This window comes from Schistocerca gregaria, chromosome 5, assembly GCF_023897955.1.
Source record: "Schistocerca gregaria isolate iqSchGreg1 chromosome 5, iqSchGreg1.2, whole genome shotgun sequence".
Lineage (NCBI taxonomy): Eukaryota > Metazoa > Arthropoda > Insecta > Orthoptera > Acrididae > Schistocerca > Schistocerca gregaria.
In genome coordinates, this window is record NC_064924.1 from 629,326,680 (window position 1) to 629,345,661 (window position 18,982).

Sequence of the window (18,982 nt, forward strand, 5' to 3'; positions counted from 1 at the left end):
TCATCATCAGATGTGTAAGTAACTTTGGGTGCACCGCAGGGAAGAGTATTGGGATTCTTGCAGTTCATTTTGTATATAAATGACCTTGCAGACAATATTAACAGTAAAATCAGGCTCTTTGCAGATGATGCAGTTACGTATAATAAAGTATTATGTGAAAGAAGCTGCATAACTATTCAGTTAGATCTTGATAAGATTTCAAATCATTGCAGTGATTGGCAACTTGGTCTAAATGTTCAGAAATGTAAAACTTTGCACTTCGCAAAATGAAAAAACATAGTATCCTATGACTATAATATCAATGAGTCGCTGTTAGAATCGGCCAACTCATACGAATACCTGGGTGTAACACTTTATAGGGATATCAAATGGCATGATCACATAGGTACAATAATGTGTAAAGCAGGTGGTGGACTTTGGTTTATTGGTATAATAGTGGGGAAGTGCAATCAGTCCACAAAGGAGATTGCTTACAAATCACTTGTGGGACCATTTCTAGAATATTGCTGAAGAGTGTGGGACCTGTACCATGTAGGACTAATGGGAGATATTCAACATATACAGAGAAGGGCAGCAGGAATGGGCACAGGTTTGTTTAAATCCATGGGAATGTGTTGCAGAGGTACTGAAGGAACTGAACTGGAAGACTCCTGAAGACAGATGTGAACTATCCTTAGAAAGTATATTAACAAAGTTTCAAGAACTGGCTTTAAGTGTTTACTCTGGGAATATACTACAACCCCCTATGTATCACTCAGATAGGGATCTTGAGGATAAGATTATTCTAATACTGCATGCACAGAGACATTCAATTAATCATTCTTCCCACACTCCAAACATGAATGGAACAGGAAGCAGCTCTAGTAACTGGTACAAGGGGACGTACCCTCTGCCATGCACCTCACGTTGGTTTTTAGAGTATAGATGTAATAAATGTAGAGGCATTGTTCCAGTTTTAGGAAAGAAGAAAGGAGTAGGTGTAAGTGAAGAAACAACTGGTTTTTTGTTGTGTTTTTGTTTTTGGTTGTGGTTGTGTTTTTGTTTTTGGTTGTGGTTGTGTTTTTGTTTTTGGTTGTGGTTGTGTTTTTGTTTTTGGTTGTGGTTGTGTTTTTGTTTTTGGTTGTGGTTGTGTTTTTGTTTTTGGTTGTGGTTGTGTTTTTGTTTTTGGTTGTGGTTGTGTTTTTGTTTTTGGTTGTGTTTTTGTTTTTGGTTGTTTTGGGCAATAAACAGTGTTGTAGAGGAGACTTTTCTAAAAACAATCAAGTCAATTTCAATATTGTAACTTAACCCAGTGCAGAGGTATTCGGATTAACACTAATGTCTCCAAACTGAAAAACCGTCATGGGCTTTCCTAGTAAAAATGGCTGCCATTCAGTCACGGTGCTAGGTACAATTTTTTAAAAACTGTTCTGAACTTCTCAGTTATAGTGTAGACACATTAAAAAATAAATTTAAAAATTGTCAAGCAACCAACTTAATTTTTAGTGGGTGGCTTTGCTTGGATCGATTGACCCAGTATTACATTAAAAATATGACTGATGCATGAATAGAACTGTATCATCACAGAGTTTGTGTTGTCCTCACCAGTTGATATTAAGGCAGTGTCCTGACAAAATGGTGACAAAGCAAGAAGAGTTTTCCTGTATTGGAAAATGTGAGATGTATATTTGTTAGAACGGAAGAAGACACAAAGACACAACTCGACAACTTAAGTAAGGTGGCCAGAAAGTTGGGACTGAGGATCGCCTATAACAAGATAAAGACATTAAACACCATTGCGAACTGGGAAACACCGGAAGGCACTGTGCAAATGGTGGACAAATTTAAATACCTGGGAGAATTTATTACAGGAAGGAACAGGAGCAAGGAGGGAATGACAGAGAGGATAAAGAAGATGAGGTCAGCCTTCTGCATGACGAGAGAGATACAATAAAAATAATATATCCACAGAGGCAAAGATAAGCCACTACAAGGCAACAGTGAGGAATGCAGTATTATATGCTGCTGAGATGATGACACTAGGAAGAAATGGGGCAGAACAACTAGAGAAAGGAGAGAGAAAAATAGTAGGTCCCAAAAGAGGTGGAGAGAGGTGGATGTGAAGACCTAGGGAAGAATTGTACTGGAACATGAGAACAATATCCGGGGAAATCTGACTCAAAAGGGCAAGGTTTGCAGGGCATGTAGTTAGGATGAGTATGGACAGAGTGAGAAAGAGAGTGTGGGAAACAACAGGGAGGACAAGGGGAAAGACAGGAACCAAGTGGATTGTTGAACTTCAGAAGGACTGGTTGGAATTGAGGATTAAGGTCGAAGGAAAGGAAAATTGGAGGAACAAATATACCCTGACAAATATGCCGGAGATCAATGACAGAGAAGAATACAGGAAAAGATTAGAATGTCATCAGTGGAGCCGCCAGGAGAAACAGAAACTGAAGGTCTTGGAAGAAGAGCGGGAGAGGAGAAGAGAAAGAATGAAGAGGTTCTCGGAGAAGAAGAGGAAAATGCAGTCCACGAAGGGGCTACCCGTGGTTCTATAGAGGCCGTAATGCAAGAAGAAGAAGAAGAAGAAGAAGTTACAACAGTGCTGCTTACATTCAAAAGGCACTGTGGAAAAGAATAGTCTGCACCCTGAGCAACAATTAAAACTGGAAGATTATGGCTGGCATCTTCAATGTTTCATTAGAATGCAGCAAGTATTTCAGGATGAACATTTCACTTCAAAGTGGATATTCTGTGACGAAGTAGCCTTCAATTTGTGTGCGAAGGTTATTCACCCCAATGTGATAGTGTGGGGCACTGAAATCCTCATGAAATTATGGCACATGAACAAGATTCTCTGAAGGTTAATGTTTTCTGTCCCTTGTCATAGATCAAGCTGTATGGGCCATTTTTCTCCTGTGAGAAGACTGTGACAGGTACCTCTTACATTGGTATGTTGCAGTTGTGGTTGTTTCCACAAATGACTGCTGATACCAAGAATTTAATCTTCCAGCAAAATGTGGCACCTTCTATTGGGAGCACAAAGGTTCATTGCTGTCTGAAAGATAGTCTGCCACATTGCTGGATTGGACATAGTAATGAAGAAGGTGCTGCTCTTTTTCCTTCAAAGTTGCATTAAGGACTATGTTTACATAACCCCACTTCAAAGAACTCTAGAACAGCTCAGAGAATGCATCAGTGCTGCTGTGATACCAATTGACAGAATGTTGCTACATAAAGTATGGAACAAACTTGACTGCTGTTTTGATTTGTGTTGTGTGACCAGAGGGTAAGTCAGAATGTTTGTAGAGTGCAAAATGCAAACTTGGTGAGTTTACAGTTCGATTAATGTATGAATCATATTTTTGCATTTAATACTTTGGAAAAATACAGAACTTTGAAAAAGAATGCATCATTTATGGTAGTCTTGTATTATGTTTCACCTTGCTGCTGCTGCTGCTGCTACTTCTACTTCTTTTTTTCTTTTCACATTTTCAGGTAATTCAGTTCTACCCACATGATCACGTAGCTCTTGCATAGTAAACATTACTCTAATTTTGACATCCCGCATAGCAAAAGTGTTGCTGCCCTTGAAAACTTTATATCACGAAATTCTTTTTTCAGACATTTTTAAGTATTTTTCTTCTTTCTTTGCTTCAGCATTTCTTTGTTGCTTTTGTTGATTTCGCGATCTCGTTACATTGTTCACACCATTCGTTTTCACCTTTTTTCATGTTTAGATCTCTGGGCCTCATAACCTGTTGAATCTTCATTTCTGTGTGTTCACTTAATTATAAATATTAAACAGTGGGAAACCCAGGATGGAATAAAAACAATATTATGAAAAAGGATAGATTGCTACTAACCACATAGGGGGAGAGTTGAGTATTGAGTGTTGTTGTTATGAGTGTTATAAGATACACGCATTAAATTAAATAACGTAGGTTACTTTATTGCCATCTTCATACACCAGTGGGACAGATGCTACCCATACTCTCAAATAACTCAACCTTTTAAAACCATGTAGTAAACATTGACAATATTGTGAAGAGAATAGTTGCTACTCACTGCATAGCGAAGATGCTGAGTCACGGATAGGCACAATGAGAAGTATATCAGCAAATGACCTTTAGGCCAAAAATGCCTTCAACACACACACACACACACACACACACACACACAGTAAGTGTTCTGTGTTCCAAACTCTCTTATTTCAGTGATTGTGGAGACTAGAGATAGTTGGGAGGAGAAGGTTTTGGCTAAATTTGCTTAGTAAATTCATGGTAATGCTTCCATGCAGTTCAATACACACTGAAAAGTTGGTCTGATCTCTGAATAAATGATGTACCCTGGGTACACATAGTGTCTGCATTCCATTCAACCATCGATACTTTCATAACTAATAATGTGACCCTGTGGTCCACTCATTTAATGCACCTCCAGTGGCACTGCTTTGAATGTATTGATGTCCAGCAGTTGTTGAAAAACTACCTGCAAAAATTGCATTTTTATCACACACAACCATATAAAAAGTTGGTGGTGTATGCAAAGACAGACCTACAAATTGTTGCCATAATACTTGTTGAGCATTTTTTTTATAATTGCACATAGAAACATTGTGAAAGGATGGTTTATTACATCAAAGTCAGTATGTGCAGTACTGTGACTACACAAATATACAAATACTTGACAACCACAGACTAATGGTAACAGCAAAGAGCAAACAGGAAGCTGCTGATATCAATTTACATAACCCAACAATATAGATAAATAGGAAATCCTTTTCTTTTCTGTTAGCAATTATACCTGATCCTTTTTTAACATTTTCAATTACCCGGTAATATTCTAATTCGCTTAAAGGTTGTGATTCACACTGTCAACTCCTTTGATAAGTTAACAGAAAATGTCTGTAGCTTGTCATTTATTGCCTATTTTTCATTAAAATCATTCTTCCTGTGTTTGTAAAAAGTGGTTTCCAAGAGTTAAACACTTCAGACAGTCACACTTGCCTATACAGGACTAAACTTTTTCAGTAAGGCTAGTTGAAAAAATGTCCCAGTGATAAATTGTTGGTTATGGAAAATAATGTGAAATATTGTTTAACACATATGAATTCTCTAACTTTATTGGTATTTGACTGTTACCTCATACATTTTTGAAGTTTCTTTTATAGTTGACATTCTTCTGGTGAAGAGAATGTGATATGTCTACTTATTTAAAGTACTTGAAAACAATATCATCAGATATTTCAAAACATAGTTTGTTGAACCTGATGATGACATGTCATCTGTACAAGATATAAAGTGCTTTGTAAAGGGATTTTCCATACTTCATACAATAATTACCAAAGTACCATTTACTGTGTTGTGTATCAGCTATGCTTGCCTCCTCTTCGCAAAAAACTCTTATTGGTTCTGTTTTACTATCTGATGTGACCATTTAAGACAATAGATTTACTTGACTTAGATATCTGTATTATTGTCTTCAAAAATGTCATATGAGCTACAAAACTTCAGTCATATGTCTTGATGACATGGAAGACAGGTGCAGTTTCCTTTTTCCTCTATGAAATGCCTACTTTTCATAGATTGACACAAATGATCCTTTTCTTTCCTTTTTAAGACGCCAGTTTAATCAAGGCTACTGCTTTTTTCAACCAAGGTGATAACCTTATTAATAAAAGTGCCATATTTTTTATTCATGTCCCATGCACTGTAAATGCCTTTCCAATCATTGTATGTGGGCAGTCTCCTAAAATACTAAATTTCTAGGCTATTAAGTACCATGATGTACACAGTTTTAAGATTTTCTATATCTTCATCAGTATTAATACTCAGTGTGAGGAAATTCAAATCATAGCATGAGGGGCTACTGGTCTTTTGTTCATTTGATATCATCATCGTTGTATTCTTCCAGTGAGCCAGATAGGGTGTTTATGAACAGTTTGCTCCATTTTGCTCTATCTTGGCGTACTTAATCTGATGCAGCCTTCATTTACTGGGTCATCCAGCTGGTCTTTTCCCGTGCTCATTTCTATACAAGTATTGTATTGGCAAGCAGTCATCTTCATCCTCTCCACACGTCCAGACCACTTGAGCCTTGCAGTGATCAGTCTCTGTCACTGACAGGTCCACTTGGATCTCTCCTATGATATCTTATTTCTAATTTTCTCTCTTCTAGTCTTCTGGTAGTTAATTATACAGCACAAAAAGTTGTATGTAATAATTGGTAGGAGAGAAGTTTTAAGTATGGTCTCTTTGTCTTTTGGAGGAACTCCCTGGCCTCGAACAAGGTTCTGTACTTGATGAAGGTTCCTTTGTTACTCTGATCCGTACTTCTAGATTGGCTGTTCCAGTCCTTGATATTGTGCTTCCTAGGTAATTGGAAGTGTCCACATATTAAATTTTCTCTATTTAGCATTGGGTTGGCCTCCACAGGTGCCCTGCTGATAATCATTGCTACAGCTTTGTTCCTGCTTACTGTCAGCTAGTACTTGTTAAATTTGGAGTTCCACTCATCTAGTCTTCACACTACTTATAGTACTGTTTCTCCCCAAATAGCTACATCATCAGTAAAGGCTAAAGCGTTGAGATCACCATTTTCTGCCTTCTTGATTTCCTTTATAATCACATCTGTAAGTGCAGTAAAAAGTAATGGAGAAAGTGCACTCCTTTGTCTGTCCTGAACCAGCCTGATCTGCCATTGCCCATTTGTACACAACTTTTGCAGATTTCATGTAGCAGTTGCCTGTTATTAGGGAGTTTGAAACCATACATTTTTCTAAACAGTCCCAGCTCTTACACCTTACCTCAGTGTCATATGCTTTTTCCAAATCCAGGAATGTTTACGAGATCTTTCTCCTTTTCCCAATACTTTTCCATTAAATGTCATAGTGTAAATATGAGATCTGTGGTTCTTCTTCTGTTTCTACATCTACAATGTTACTTTGCAATTCACACTTAAGTGCCTGGCAGAGGGTTCATCAAACCATTTTCATACTACTTCTCTACCATTCCACTCTCGAATGGCGCGCGGGGAAAAGGAACACCTAAATCTTTCTGTTCGAGCTCTGATTTCTCTTATTTTATTATGATGATCATTTCTCCCTACATAGGTGAGTCTCAACAAAATATTTTCGCATTCGGAAGAGAAAGTTGGTGATTGAAATTTCATAAATAGATCTCGCCGCAAAGAAAACAGCCTTTGTTTCAGTGACTGCCATCCCAACTTGGGTATCATATCAGTGACACTCTCACACCTATTGCGCTATAACACGAAACAGGCTGCCCTTCTCTGCACTTTTTTTATGTCCTCCGTCAATACCACCTGGTAAGGAACCCATACCGCGCAACAATATTCCAGCCAAGGATGGACAAATGTAATGTAAGATGTCTCTTTAGTGGGGTTGTTGCATCTTCTAAGTGTTCTGCCAACAAAGCACACCAACAAACTGCAGTCTTTGTTTCACCTTCCTCACAATATTATCTATGTTGTCTTTCCAATGTAAGTTGCTCGTAATTGTAATTCCTAGGTATTTAGTGAAATTGACAGCCCGTAGATTTGTGTGATTTATCGTATACCCAAAATTTATCGGATTTCTTTTAGTACTCATGTGGATGACCTCACACTTTTCTTTGTTTAGTGCCAATTGCCACTTTTTGCACCATACAGAAATTCTGTCCGGATCATTTTGTAACTGGAATTGATAGTTTGATGATTTTACTAGCTGGTAAATTACAGCATTATTTGCAAACAATCTAAGGGGACTGCTCAGGTCATCACGTAGATCATTTATGTAAATCAGGAACAGCAGAGGGTCTATGACACTACCTTGCGAAACACCAGATATCACTTCTGTTCTACTCGATGATTTACTGTCTATCACAACGAACTGTGACCTCAGATCCGTGTTGTTATTGATAAAACTGGTTTTCTGACAATTATCGGAATCTTTTATTAATAACGTTTTTCAATATCTTTAAGACAGTGTGATCCCCTTATAATTAGAGAACTTTCGTCTACTTCCTTTCATGAACAGTGATGTTACGCCCCCTCCTTCCAGTTGTCTGGTACTTTAATTTCCTCCCAAATGATTCGCTGTGTTCACTGTAGCCATTTTATTCCTTCTATGCCTTATTACTTTGATCATGTCTTCCATCAGTTCATCAGGCTCGGCTGATTTGCCTCCTTTCATCTGCTTCTAGATGTTCTCTGTAAGAGGTGGTTGTTCCACTTCAAGTTCTGGTAAATCTTTTATTTTCAATTCCTCCTCCAGTATCTCCTTGAGATTCTGTAATGTGTTCAAGTATGTTTTCATATTTTCTCTGATCCCATTTTGCATCGTGGACTGTGGTCCCATTTTATCCTGTGTATTACTTTTATGCCCTCACTATCTGATGTTTTGCTATCTACTAGTCTGTATAGCATTTTATTGTTTCCTTTGCTGTCCTTCTCTAGTCTTTAGGTGAGTATTCCCCAACTTATCTCCTTTTTTTTGCTTCACTACTTTCTTAACCCTAAGCTTCTTGTCCCTATAAGCTTGTTCCAATGTGGATAGTTTTTGAGCATCTACTGGTTTGATCCTGTGGGTTTGTTTGTGTTTCTCCAAGTATTTGTTTCATTCAATATGTTCCATTCTTTAACAGCTTCCTTTACCCTGCGATTTCACTGGCTGGTTTCCTTCTGTTTCATTTTACTATTGGTTTACCACAGACTTGTCAACATAGTTTACTGATGTTGTCTTAAATGTTCTCCACTCATATGCACTGCCTATTTAATTTGTTGGTAATTCTTCAGTTGTCAGACTTTGAAATATGTTCTTCTTTCCTGTTTCCTTTAGACTCCATTTGTTGATCTTGCACACCTTTCTTAAACAGATAGTGATAGTTATTTGTCAAATAAAGATATTATGATGTCTGTCACCAAACTTAGTAAGAAACTTTACAGTACAAGTGAATCTGGATGACAGTATTATTGACTGCATGAAATAGAGATTGACTGCTGACACACTGAATGAAAATTAGCACCTTACAAAATTACAGCAGCTGGAGTAATTTTGAATTGCATCTGTTTAAATGTTGAGTGGTTATTTGAAAATTGTCCATTATTATAGTAGTAACAGCATGGGGAGGGGGGTCCGGATCCAGACTATTCAATTATGCCTTCAGAGGCTCTGCTGTAATAATGGTAGAAGATGAGTAGCTATAGCTGAATAATATATGTTTTAGTCCACTCCCATCTTGAAAGTAAAACTCCATAATACTTATATACTCTCATTCATTTAGTACGTCATTTGATTTCAGAAGGAGTAATAACCATGATTTTTTGCTATTTACTAGTTCATCCACCTGTAATTACCTCGTCGTTAAGACATGAAGAACCCCTTCCCTCTCCCCCCCCCCCCCCCACCCCCCTCGTCCTCTGCCCTTATGTTAGCAGGTGGATTGAGTAACATTATTCAGTTAATTGAATTATTGTTTTCAGTGCTTGTGCCATTATTATGTGATTTAAATTTTTAGTTGTAGCCTATTATCAAATTAAATTTGGACAAAATTGTTTCACTTCATTAAATACGGTCCCTATAACATAGTGTTTCTAAATGTTACTAGATGTGGATCTATTAATTGTGTGTGACATTACAGATGTCCTTATTTTTAATAATATTTGTGGAATTTTTTCTTGTTTCTTTTGCAGTAAATTTACATAAACATCTGTGAGACTGGAGTGTTAACTTGCTGCCACTTCTTCATGTTAAGAGGTTTTGTGCGTTTCTTAAAGTGACTGCAGCTGTTACGTCAGTGTTATGGATGACTGTTATGAAATGCACGTTGACCAGGCTACTTACAAGGAGAGAACTATTTTAGTTTGTGTTGTTCTGCAACTCTTTTCCTGTCATGCAGTATTTGTTCACCTGTCTGCATTAATGGTTTCCCTTAAATATCTCTGAGAAAAATAGTACCCTCAGATGATGAAGAAAGAAAAAAAAGAAGGGGGGAAAAGCTTTTTGTTGAAAATGACAATTGTGTAAGTTTGGAGATAAAGGATAACATGACTGGTAAAATCTGTATTTCAAAATGGTGGACAACATACTTAATTCTGCCTTTGACAAATTAACATTAACTAACATTTACAATATTTAGACTGAATAATCATTTATTTACTTTTTATCCATTGGAATTGATAATTTGGCCTAATGCTTCTGAAATGAGGAAATGCTGTGAAATTTTTGATCTGGCCCATGTTCAAAATATGGAGATGTGGAAGTTGATTCAGTCAGACAACTGGCAAAATTTTAGATACATATTTTTTATTGGCATAAAAAAATATTCCAAGCAATCATTACTTTCGTTGCAGGTAGCTTCCTTTTATTATCAAATTGCCCAAGTGTATTCTGTATGAGTTAGGTCATCAGATCTGAATTTTAAAAAACATTTTTATTTTTGAAATATTGAATACCTTGTTAATGAATGCTTGATTTCCAAAACAGATGAATATCCTTGTACTAACAGTTGGAACCCAACGAGCTCTCTTGAAAAGAAAGCCATGCGGGACTTTTATCAAAAGCTATTACTAATTTTAATGTTAATTGCAGATATGTGAAGAAATTGGAGAAAGCTGTTGTATATCATATCTAAAAGCTTTAACTGCCTCTAAAGCATTATAAAAAAAGAGGCAGCTTTGACTGATACTGATCAAAAGATGGCAAAAAAAGAAAATAAGCTAAAGTCTGATTTGTAAATGCCTGATTTAATATGTACAAATTGTTGCTAACATGTTATGTAAATAAATTATTTTGACAACATCTTAGACATTCATTCCTTTCATCTTAAAAACCTTTTATGAAACTAAAATTTCGTATGGATTGTTAATGTTCTCCACCTACCGATTGATCTGCTCTAGGTGAGTTGTTACCTTTCCCTTACTTTATATACTAATGACAATCAAATAGCTTATGTATGCATATTTGGTTCAGTCCTGTTGTTGTGAACTGTGTCAGATCAAATTACATTCTTGTAGGGATGAAAAGGAAAAACAGTTTGAGAAAACTGTAAAATTACAACAAGGCTTACTGGCTGGCCAGTACGGATCTTCACGGTGCAAAAGTGCAAGTACTGCCATTAAACATGCCGAAAAGTAGGTAGAAGTTGTTCTAGCTTTTGTAACTGTAAGTTTCTACCTTGAAAAGGATAGTTTAATACTGTCATCTTCCTGTTTTCCTCCTAGAGCTTAATTTCAGTATTTATTTCACTTATCATTTCTCCTCCTCTTCAACCTTTTTTACATGTCACTCTGCCCTGCTGTCATCTCTGGACTGAAGTTGGCATAATACTTATCTTGAAACTAATCTGTATGCACCCATGATATAGGCCTAGCATCTTTTAATAGTAATCAAAACGTCCTCGGACCCAAGTTCGAAACCCACCACTGCTTAAGTTTTGATTAATATTCAGCACTGGTGCAAAAGACTTCCGGCATAAGAAGTCACCCTCATTCCGTCAATGGGCTTGTCAAAGAGGGCGGTGGAATGGACAGAGGTTTAGGGCAGTCTCTTGTCCTTGGAGTGGGAAACTGCTCCTAAAGCAGAAGAATCAACAATGATCAACAGCATGAGGATTCAGAAGGCAATGGAAACCGCTGCCTCAAAAACACACAATGTGTATACACAGGACAGTGTCGTAATGATCTCTCCATTGGATTCTGGAATAGTCCGCCATTCGGATCTCCAGGAGGGGACTACCAAGGATGAGATGACCATAAGAAAAAGATTGAACAACCAATGAAAGGATAACATTATACTAATTGGGGCATGGAATATCGAAGCCTGAACGTGGCAGGGGACCTAGAAAATCTGAAAAGGGCAAATGCAAAGGCTCAGTCTAGATATAGTAGTTCTCAGTGAAGTGAAATGGAAAGAAGACAAGGATTTCTGGTCAGATAAGTATAGGCTAATATTGACAGCAGTAGGAAATGGTACAAGGGGCATAGGATTCGTTGTGAATGGGAAGGTAAGGCAGAGAGTGTGTGTTACTTTGAACAGTTCAGTGACAGGGCTGTTCAAACCAACACTGACAACAATAGTTCAGGTACACATGCCGACATCACAAGCTGAAGATGAAGACAGCGGGAAAGTATGAGGATATTGAAAGGGTAATACAGTCTGTAAAGGGAGATGAAAATTTAATTGTCATGACAGACTGGAAAACAGTTGCAGGGGAAGGAATAGAAGAAAAGCTTACAGAAGAATATGGACTTGGGACAAGGAATGATAGAGGAGAAAAACTAATTAATTTCTGTAATACATTTTAGCTAGTAATAACAAATACTCTGTTCAAGAATCACAAAAGGAGGAGGTATACTTGGAAAAGACCGAGTGATATGGGAAAAGTTCAGTTAGATTACATCATGGCCAGAGAGAGATCCCGAAATCGGATAGTGGATTGTAAGGCATACCCAGGAGCAGATACAGACTCAGATCACAATGTAATATTGATGAAGAGTAAGCTGAAGTTTAAAGAGTTTAATAAGGAAGAATCAATATGCAAAGAGTGGGATACAGAAGTACTAAAGAATGATGAGATATGCTTGAAGTTCTGGAAGGCTATACACACAGCAATAAGGAATAGCTCAGTAGGCAGTACAGTTGAAGAGGAATGGACATTTCTAAAAATGGCAATCACAGAAGTTGGAAAGGAAAAACATAGGTACAAAGAAGGTAACTGCGAGGAAACCATGGTAACAGAAGAAATACTTCAGTTAATCGATGGAAGAAGGAAGTACAAAAGTGTTCAAGGAAATTCAGGAATACAGAAATAAGTCACTGTGAAATGAAATATATAGGAAGTGCAGGGGAGATAAGATGAAATGGCTGCGTGAAAAACGTGAAGAGATTGAAAAAGAAATGGTTGTCGAAAGGACTGACTCAGCATATAAGAAAGTCAAAACAACCTTTGGTGAAATTTAAAGCTAGGGTGGTAATATTAAGAGTGCAAAGGGAACTCCACTGTTAAATGTGGACAAGAGAGCGGATAGATGGAAAGAGCACATTGAAGGCGTCTATGAGGGGGAAGATTTGTCTAGAGTGATAGAAGAAGAAACAATAGTCAATCTACAAGAGATGGGGATACAGTACTAGAATCAGAATTTAAGAGAACTCTGGAGTACTTCAGATCAAATAAGGCAATATGGATGGATAACACACTATCAGAATTTCTAAAAATCAGTGGGGAAAGTGGCAACAAAACAACTATTCACATTAGTGTGTAGAATGTACGAGTCTGGCGACAAGAATAATATAAAAAGAATGGAAAAGGAAATTAAGGGTGTGTTAGATGACAATCAGTTTGGCTTCAGGAAAGGTAAATTCAATGCAATTCTAATGTTGCGGTTGATAATGGAACCAAGGCTAAAGAAAAATCAAGGCACTTTCATAGGATTTCTTGACGTGGGAAAAAGCATTCGGCAGTGTAAACTGGTGCAAGATGTTTGAAATTCATAGAAAAATAGGGGTAAGCTATAGGGAGAGACGGGTAATGTAAAAGATGTGCGAGAGTCCAGAGGGAAGTGGACAGCCAAGAATGAAGTGGTCGGATTAAAAACGGTGTAAGACAGGGATGTAATACTATTCAATGTGTACATGGAAGAAGCAATGATGAAATTAAAATTCAAGGCAAAAGTAGTGGTACAAACGAATGAAAGTAAGACTTGAATGCATCCTAATATCAAGGTAAGATAAGATAAGATACCTTATTGTCACATAACATATTTTTCTACAATCATTCAATTGAGAACATTGGTGACTCATCAGTCTTTAACCTAAGTTGTTACAGTATTTTATATACTACAGGAAATATGTAATACATACATTGCTTATTATAATAAAAATACAACATTATATTTTAAATCTTTTTGTAATTCATTGAATCATTACCTTAGCCTTCACACACCTATATGAGGTATGGAATGTACTGAACGGGATACAAGCCACCTTTCAAACTATAATTCTATATATAAACATGAATTTAGAGTGAATGTGTATACTTTGTATATATTTATGGCTTCAAAAGTTTGCCATTTGTACTTGTATCTTTACTTCCTATTCCTATTTATAAATTCTTCTAAACTATAACACTGCTTTTTATTCATTTAGAAATTCTTCTAGAGTATAACAACATTTGCTTTTTCGGTATGTGCCAATGGTCTCCAATGTGGATTCCCCAAATATTGACCTTATCTTATTTCCGATCTTCAGAGCCATGTAATATGGGGTATTTTCATATACTGTGAGTCGGTGACAAGGTAGCATGTATTTCAATTTATGTCTAGTTTCATAGGCATGTGTGAATGTATTTCCTTCAAACAGATGCGAGTTTTTCTGTTCAAAGAGAAGTATTTCATATATGAAGATGGAAGGCATTGTCATGAAGTCCAGGCTTTCGAATAGTGGTTTGCATGAATGTCTACTATTAGTTCCTGTCATAGCTCTGATTACCCCAAAATATTATTCCATATCTTATAAGTGTTATGAAATACATGTGGTATACAGTTTTCTGCACCGTTAAATCCGTTACTTTGTGTAGTACCCTCATTGCATAAACTAAACTATTTAATCTCTTCAGTAAACTGTCCACATGGCCGGTCCATTGCAAGTTTTTATTTAAAGCTATCCCAAGAAATTTTACAGAATCAACTGTGGTCAATTCTTTACCTGAATATTCTATTTGTGATGTACATTCAGTAGTTCGTTTGGTCCTTAAGTGTATGATTTGGGTTTTTTTCAAGATTTAATTTCATAGCATTATCTTTTATCCATTGTTTAAGTTCTTGTAGAGTTTGTTTCGTGGTCCTTACTAATTCATCACTCTTTTTGCAGCAGACTACAGCAGTTGAGTCATCTGCATAAAGTATTGTATGTGTATTTACTTTGCTAGGCATGTCATTTATGTAATATAAGAACAGAAGTGGTCCTAATATCGAGCCCTGGGGCACGCCTGCTTGAATTTCTTTCCAGCTAGAGCAAGTTTTCTCTCCCTTTTGATGCATCACCACCCTTTGGTTTCGAGAAGATGAAAACCATCTTATAGATTTTCCATGGAAGCCATAGGTACCCAATTTTTGGAGCAGTAGCTTATGGTTTACTGTGCCAAATGCCTTTGAGAGGGCACAAAAAATACTAGATACACTTTGTTTGTTGTCAAGGCATTTACTTACTTTAGAGATTAGTTCATTTACAGCTTGTAAAGTGTTTCGTCCCTTCCTAAACCCATATTGGTTATTGAGAATAATATTACCTTCGTTATTGTACTTTTCTAATTGATTACATACTATTTGTTCAACTATTTTAGAGAAAACTGGGAGTATATACACTGGGCGGAAATTTACTAAATCATCTTGTTTTTCCTTTTTGTAGATTGGACAGACTTCAGCGTATTTCAGTCTGTCTGGAAAGCAGCCCTCGTCAAATGATTGGTTTATTATTTTACGGAGTTGAGGTGCAATGCTGTCACTTCCTGCCTTTATGATATTTCATCCCAGCCCACAGATTTAAGATTTTTTGGGGATTGTATGATGTTAGCTACTTCATAACATGATACTGCAGTAAATTTAAACTCTCTTGATTCCTGCAGTACTGCATCAGGTCGTATTTGTGGAAGTAAGAATTACGGATTTTGTTTGTGGTTATGAAGTACTTATTAAATTCTTCACAGATGTGCCGAGTGTTAGCAACAGTGTTCCCACCAATTTCTAGTTTGTAATTAAAATTTTTTTGTTTCTTCAGTACCTGTTTCTTTCTTGACAACCTGCCATACTGCTTTTGATTTATTTGAGGCCTTAGCTATATATTTACTGTTTGCCAATTGTTTTGCTTGTTTAACTACCTGATCAAATATTTTTTTGTATTTGATTTTGTACCTAATAAATTCAGCATCGTGGTTGGTTTTCGCTTCCTTATGCATTTCCCTCTTTCTAATAATAGAGATCCTGATACCTTCCGTAATCGATGTCTTACTTTTATTGTATTTATCACGTGTTGATACGAGGGGAAAGGATTCATTGAAAATGTTCTTGAATTCAGATATGAAAGTGTTGTAATTATTGTTTACTGAATACTGGTTGCTGAAGGTTCAGTGGGTTTCCTTTAAGTTCAAGATAAATGTGTTTATATTTGGCTGGCTGATATTTCTGACCAATTTCACTGTGGGCCCCTATGTTTTGTCTATGTATGGCAATGACATAAAAAGTGCTGAGTGATCAGATATTCGTAAGTCTAATACATGTTTTTCTGTATTCCCATAATTTTTGCTGCTCACTATATTATCAATGCTTGTGGCAGAACTGGCTGTTACCCTGGTGTACTCAGTAAAATTTAGTGTTAAGCCATTTGTAGACAACAAATCCTTCAGGGTGGTAACAAATCTGTTTTCGTCTCTTATATCTACACTCCTGGAAATGGAAAAAAGAACATATTGACACCGGTGTGTCAGACCCACCATACTTGCTCCGGACACTGCGAGAGGGCTGTACAAGCAATGATCACACGCACGGCACAGCGGACACACCAGGAACCGTGGTGTTGGCCGTCGAATGGCGCTAGCTGCGCAGCATTTGTGCACCACCACCGTCAATGTCAGCCAGTTTGCCGTGGCATACGGAGCTCCATCGCAGTCTTTAACACTGGTAGCATGCTGCGACAGCATGAACGTGAACCGTATGTGCAGTTGATGGACTTTGAGCGAGGTCTCCACAGTACATCGATGTTTTCGCCAGTGGTCGGCGGAAGGTGCACGTGCCCGTCGACCTGGGACCGGACCGCAGCGACGCACGGATGCACGCCAAGACCGTAGGATCCTACGCAGTGCCGTAGGGGACCGCACCGCCACTTCCCAGCAAATTAGGGACACTGTTGCTCCTGGGGTATCGGCGAGGACCATTCGCAACCGTCTCCATGAAGCTGTGCTACAGTCCCGCACACAGTTAGGCCGTCTTCCGCTCACGCCCCAGCATCGTGCAGCCCGCCTCCAGTGGTGTCGCGACAGGTGTGAATGGAGGGACAAATGGAGACGTGTCGTCTTCAGCGATGAGAGTCGCTTCTGCCTTGGTGCCAATGATGGTCGTATGTATGTTTGGCGCCGTGCAGGTGAGCGCCACAATCAGGACTGCATACGACCGAGGCACACAGGGCCAACACCTGGCATCATGGTGTGGGGAGCGATCTCCTACACTGGCCGTACACCTTTGGTGATCGTTGAGGGGACACTGAATAGTGCACGGTACATCCAAACCGTCATCGAACCCATCGTTCTACCATTCCTAGACCAGCAAGGGAACTTGCTGTTCCAACAGGACAATGCACGTCCGCATGTATCCTGTGCCACCCAACGTGCTCTAGAAGGTGTAAGTCAACTACCCTGGCCAGCAAGATCTCCGGATCTGTGCCCCATTGAGCATGTTTGGGACTGGATGAAGCGTCGTCTCACGCGGTCTGCACCTCCAGCACGAACGCTGGTCCAACTGAGGCGCCAGGTGGAAATGGCATGGCAGGCCGTTCCACAGGACTACATCCAGCATCTCTACGATCGTCTCCATGGGAGAATAGCAGCCTGCATTGCTGCGAAAGGTGGATATACACTGTAGTAGTGCCGACATTGTTCATGCTCTGTTACCTGTGTCTATGTGCCTGTGGTTCTGTCAGTGTGATCATGTGATGTATCTGACCCCAGGAATGTGTCAATAAAGTTTCCCCTTCCTGGGACAATGAATTCACGGTGTTCTTATTTCAATTTCCAGGAGTGTATATTAAAATCAGAATAAATTACAATCTTTTTATATGGTTTCCCTAACTGCAACCTACTTAGCAGAGTTTCAAATTTCTCTAGAAATGCCCTAGTAGCCCAATATTCCAGGACATTATATATGCTTATGATTAGTAAACCATATTCAGACAGCTCAATGCAACAGCTTTCGAATACCTGTTCCTCATTTAAACAATCGAAAGTCTGAGCAAGACTAGGTTCCACTAGCTGCATGTGAATTGACCTATAAATCAGTTAACAAATTTGAATATATAGTATGTGGACTGTGAGAGGAGAAAATTGATAGGAGACAGTGCTACTGCAGCCTATGAAATATGCTGTGATCCAGTGCCCTCTCATACTGGACTAAGACCATGTTACCCAAGGTGGTTCAGAAATACCATTACAGGATCCTAGCATTTGAAGAGGTAGATAGTAGATAAACTTTTGATAAGGAAGCTATGTCAAAAACATATCATTTGGGTGTAAAACAAATTTGAAGATAAAATCACTTTCAAATATCCTGCTTCACAGTACAAACACATCAGTATAATGAGCTCTGACCTATGTGCTCTACAGGAGCCCATGGCATTGGCAATGTTTTGAGCACTCTTCATCAGGTCCTTTGTTTTTGGCAGAGGATGTATCTTCAGTTTTTGGCAGAGGATGTCCTCTTCAAAGCCGAAAGTGAAAGGAAGTGTTATAGGCCCTCTGTTCCTGGTCTATATTAACCCCATAGGAGACAATCTAAGTAGCTTTCTTAGATTATTTGCAGATGACACTGTCATTTACTTTGCAAAAACAGACATAATGTCTTATGGGATAACAGCAATCAGTGATTTTATAATGCTACTTAAAAACCGTCTTGATTGCAAATTTTTATTCATATGACCGGTTTCAGTTCATTCAGAACCATCTTCAGATCTGTAAAAATAATGATACTAATTTACTATTTCACGGAAGCAAATCTTTTTCATCCTATCTAATCAACATCAAATGTACCAGAGCGTACCTGCTATTTCAGTTACAGGAGTAACCCGTCCAAATCCAGCAATTTTCACATGCTACGTCACATAAAATTGGTTGGCAGAGTGCACGTCATTTATATTAATTATAACACTATTACCGACAGGTGGCATCTGGTACATTTGTTACATTCCATTTGCACATACTATATTCAGTAGATCTTTTTTTATTAATTAAAAATACTT

At 38.0% G+C, this 18,982-nt stretch overlaps 1 protein-coding gene across 1 annotated transcript in view; it reads left to right on the forward strand.

The window, feature by feature from the left end:
- The window catches only part of LOC126271897 (membrane protein FAM174B-like), a 28,520-nt gene extending 17,737 nt beyond the window's left edge, over nucleotides 1-10,783 (forward strand). The window contains exon 3 of the mRNA XM_049974279.1: nucleotides 9,676-10,783. The gene's annotated coding sequence lies outside the window, so the exon portion shown is untranslated. The remainder of the gene's footprint in view (nucleotides 1-9,675) is intronic.
- Nucleotides 10,784-18,982: the final 8,199 nt, after the last annotated feature.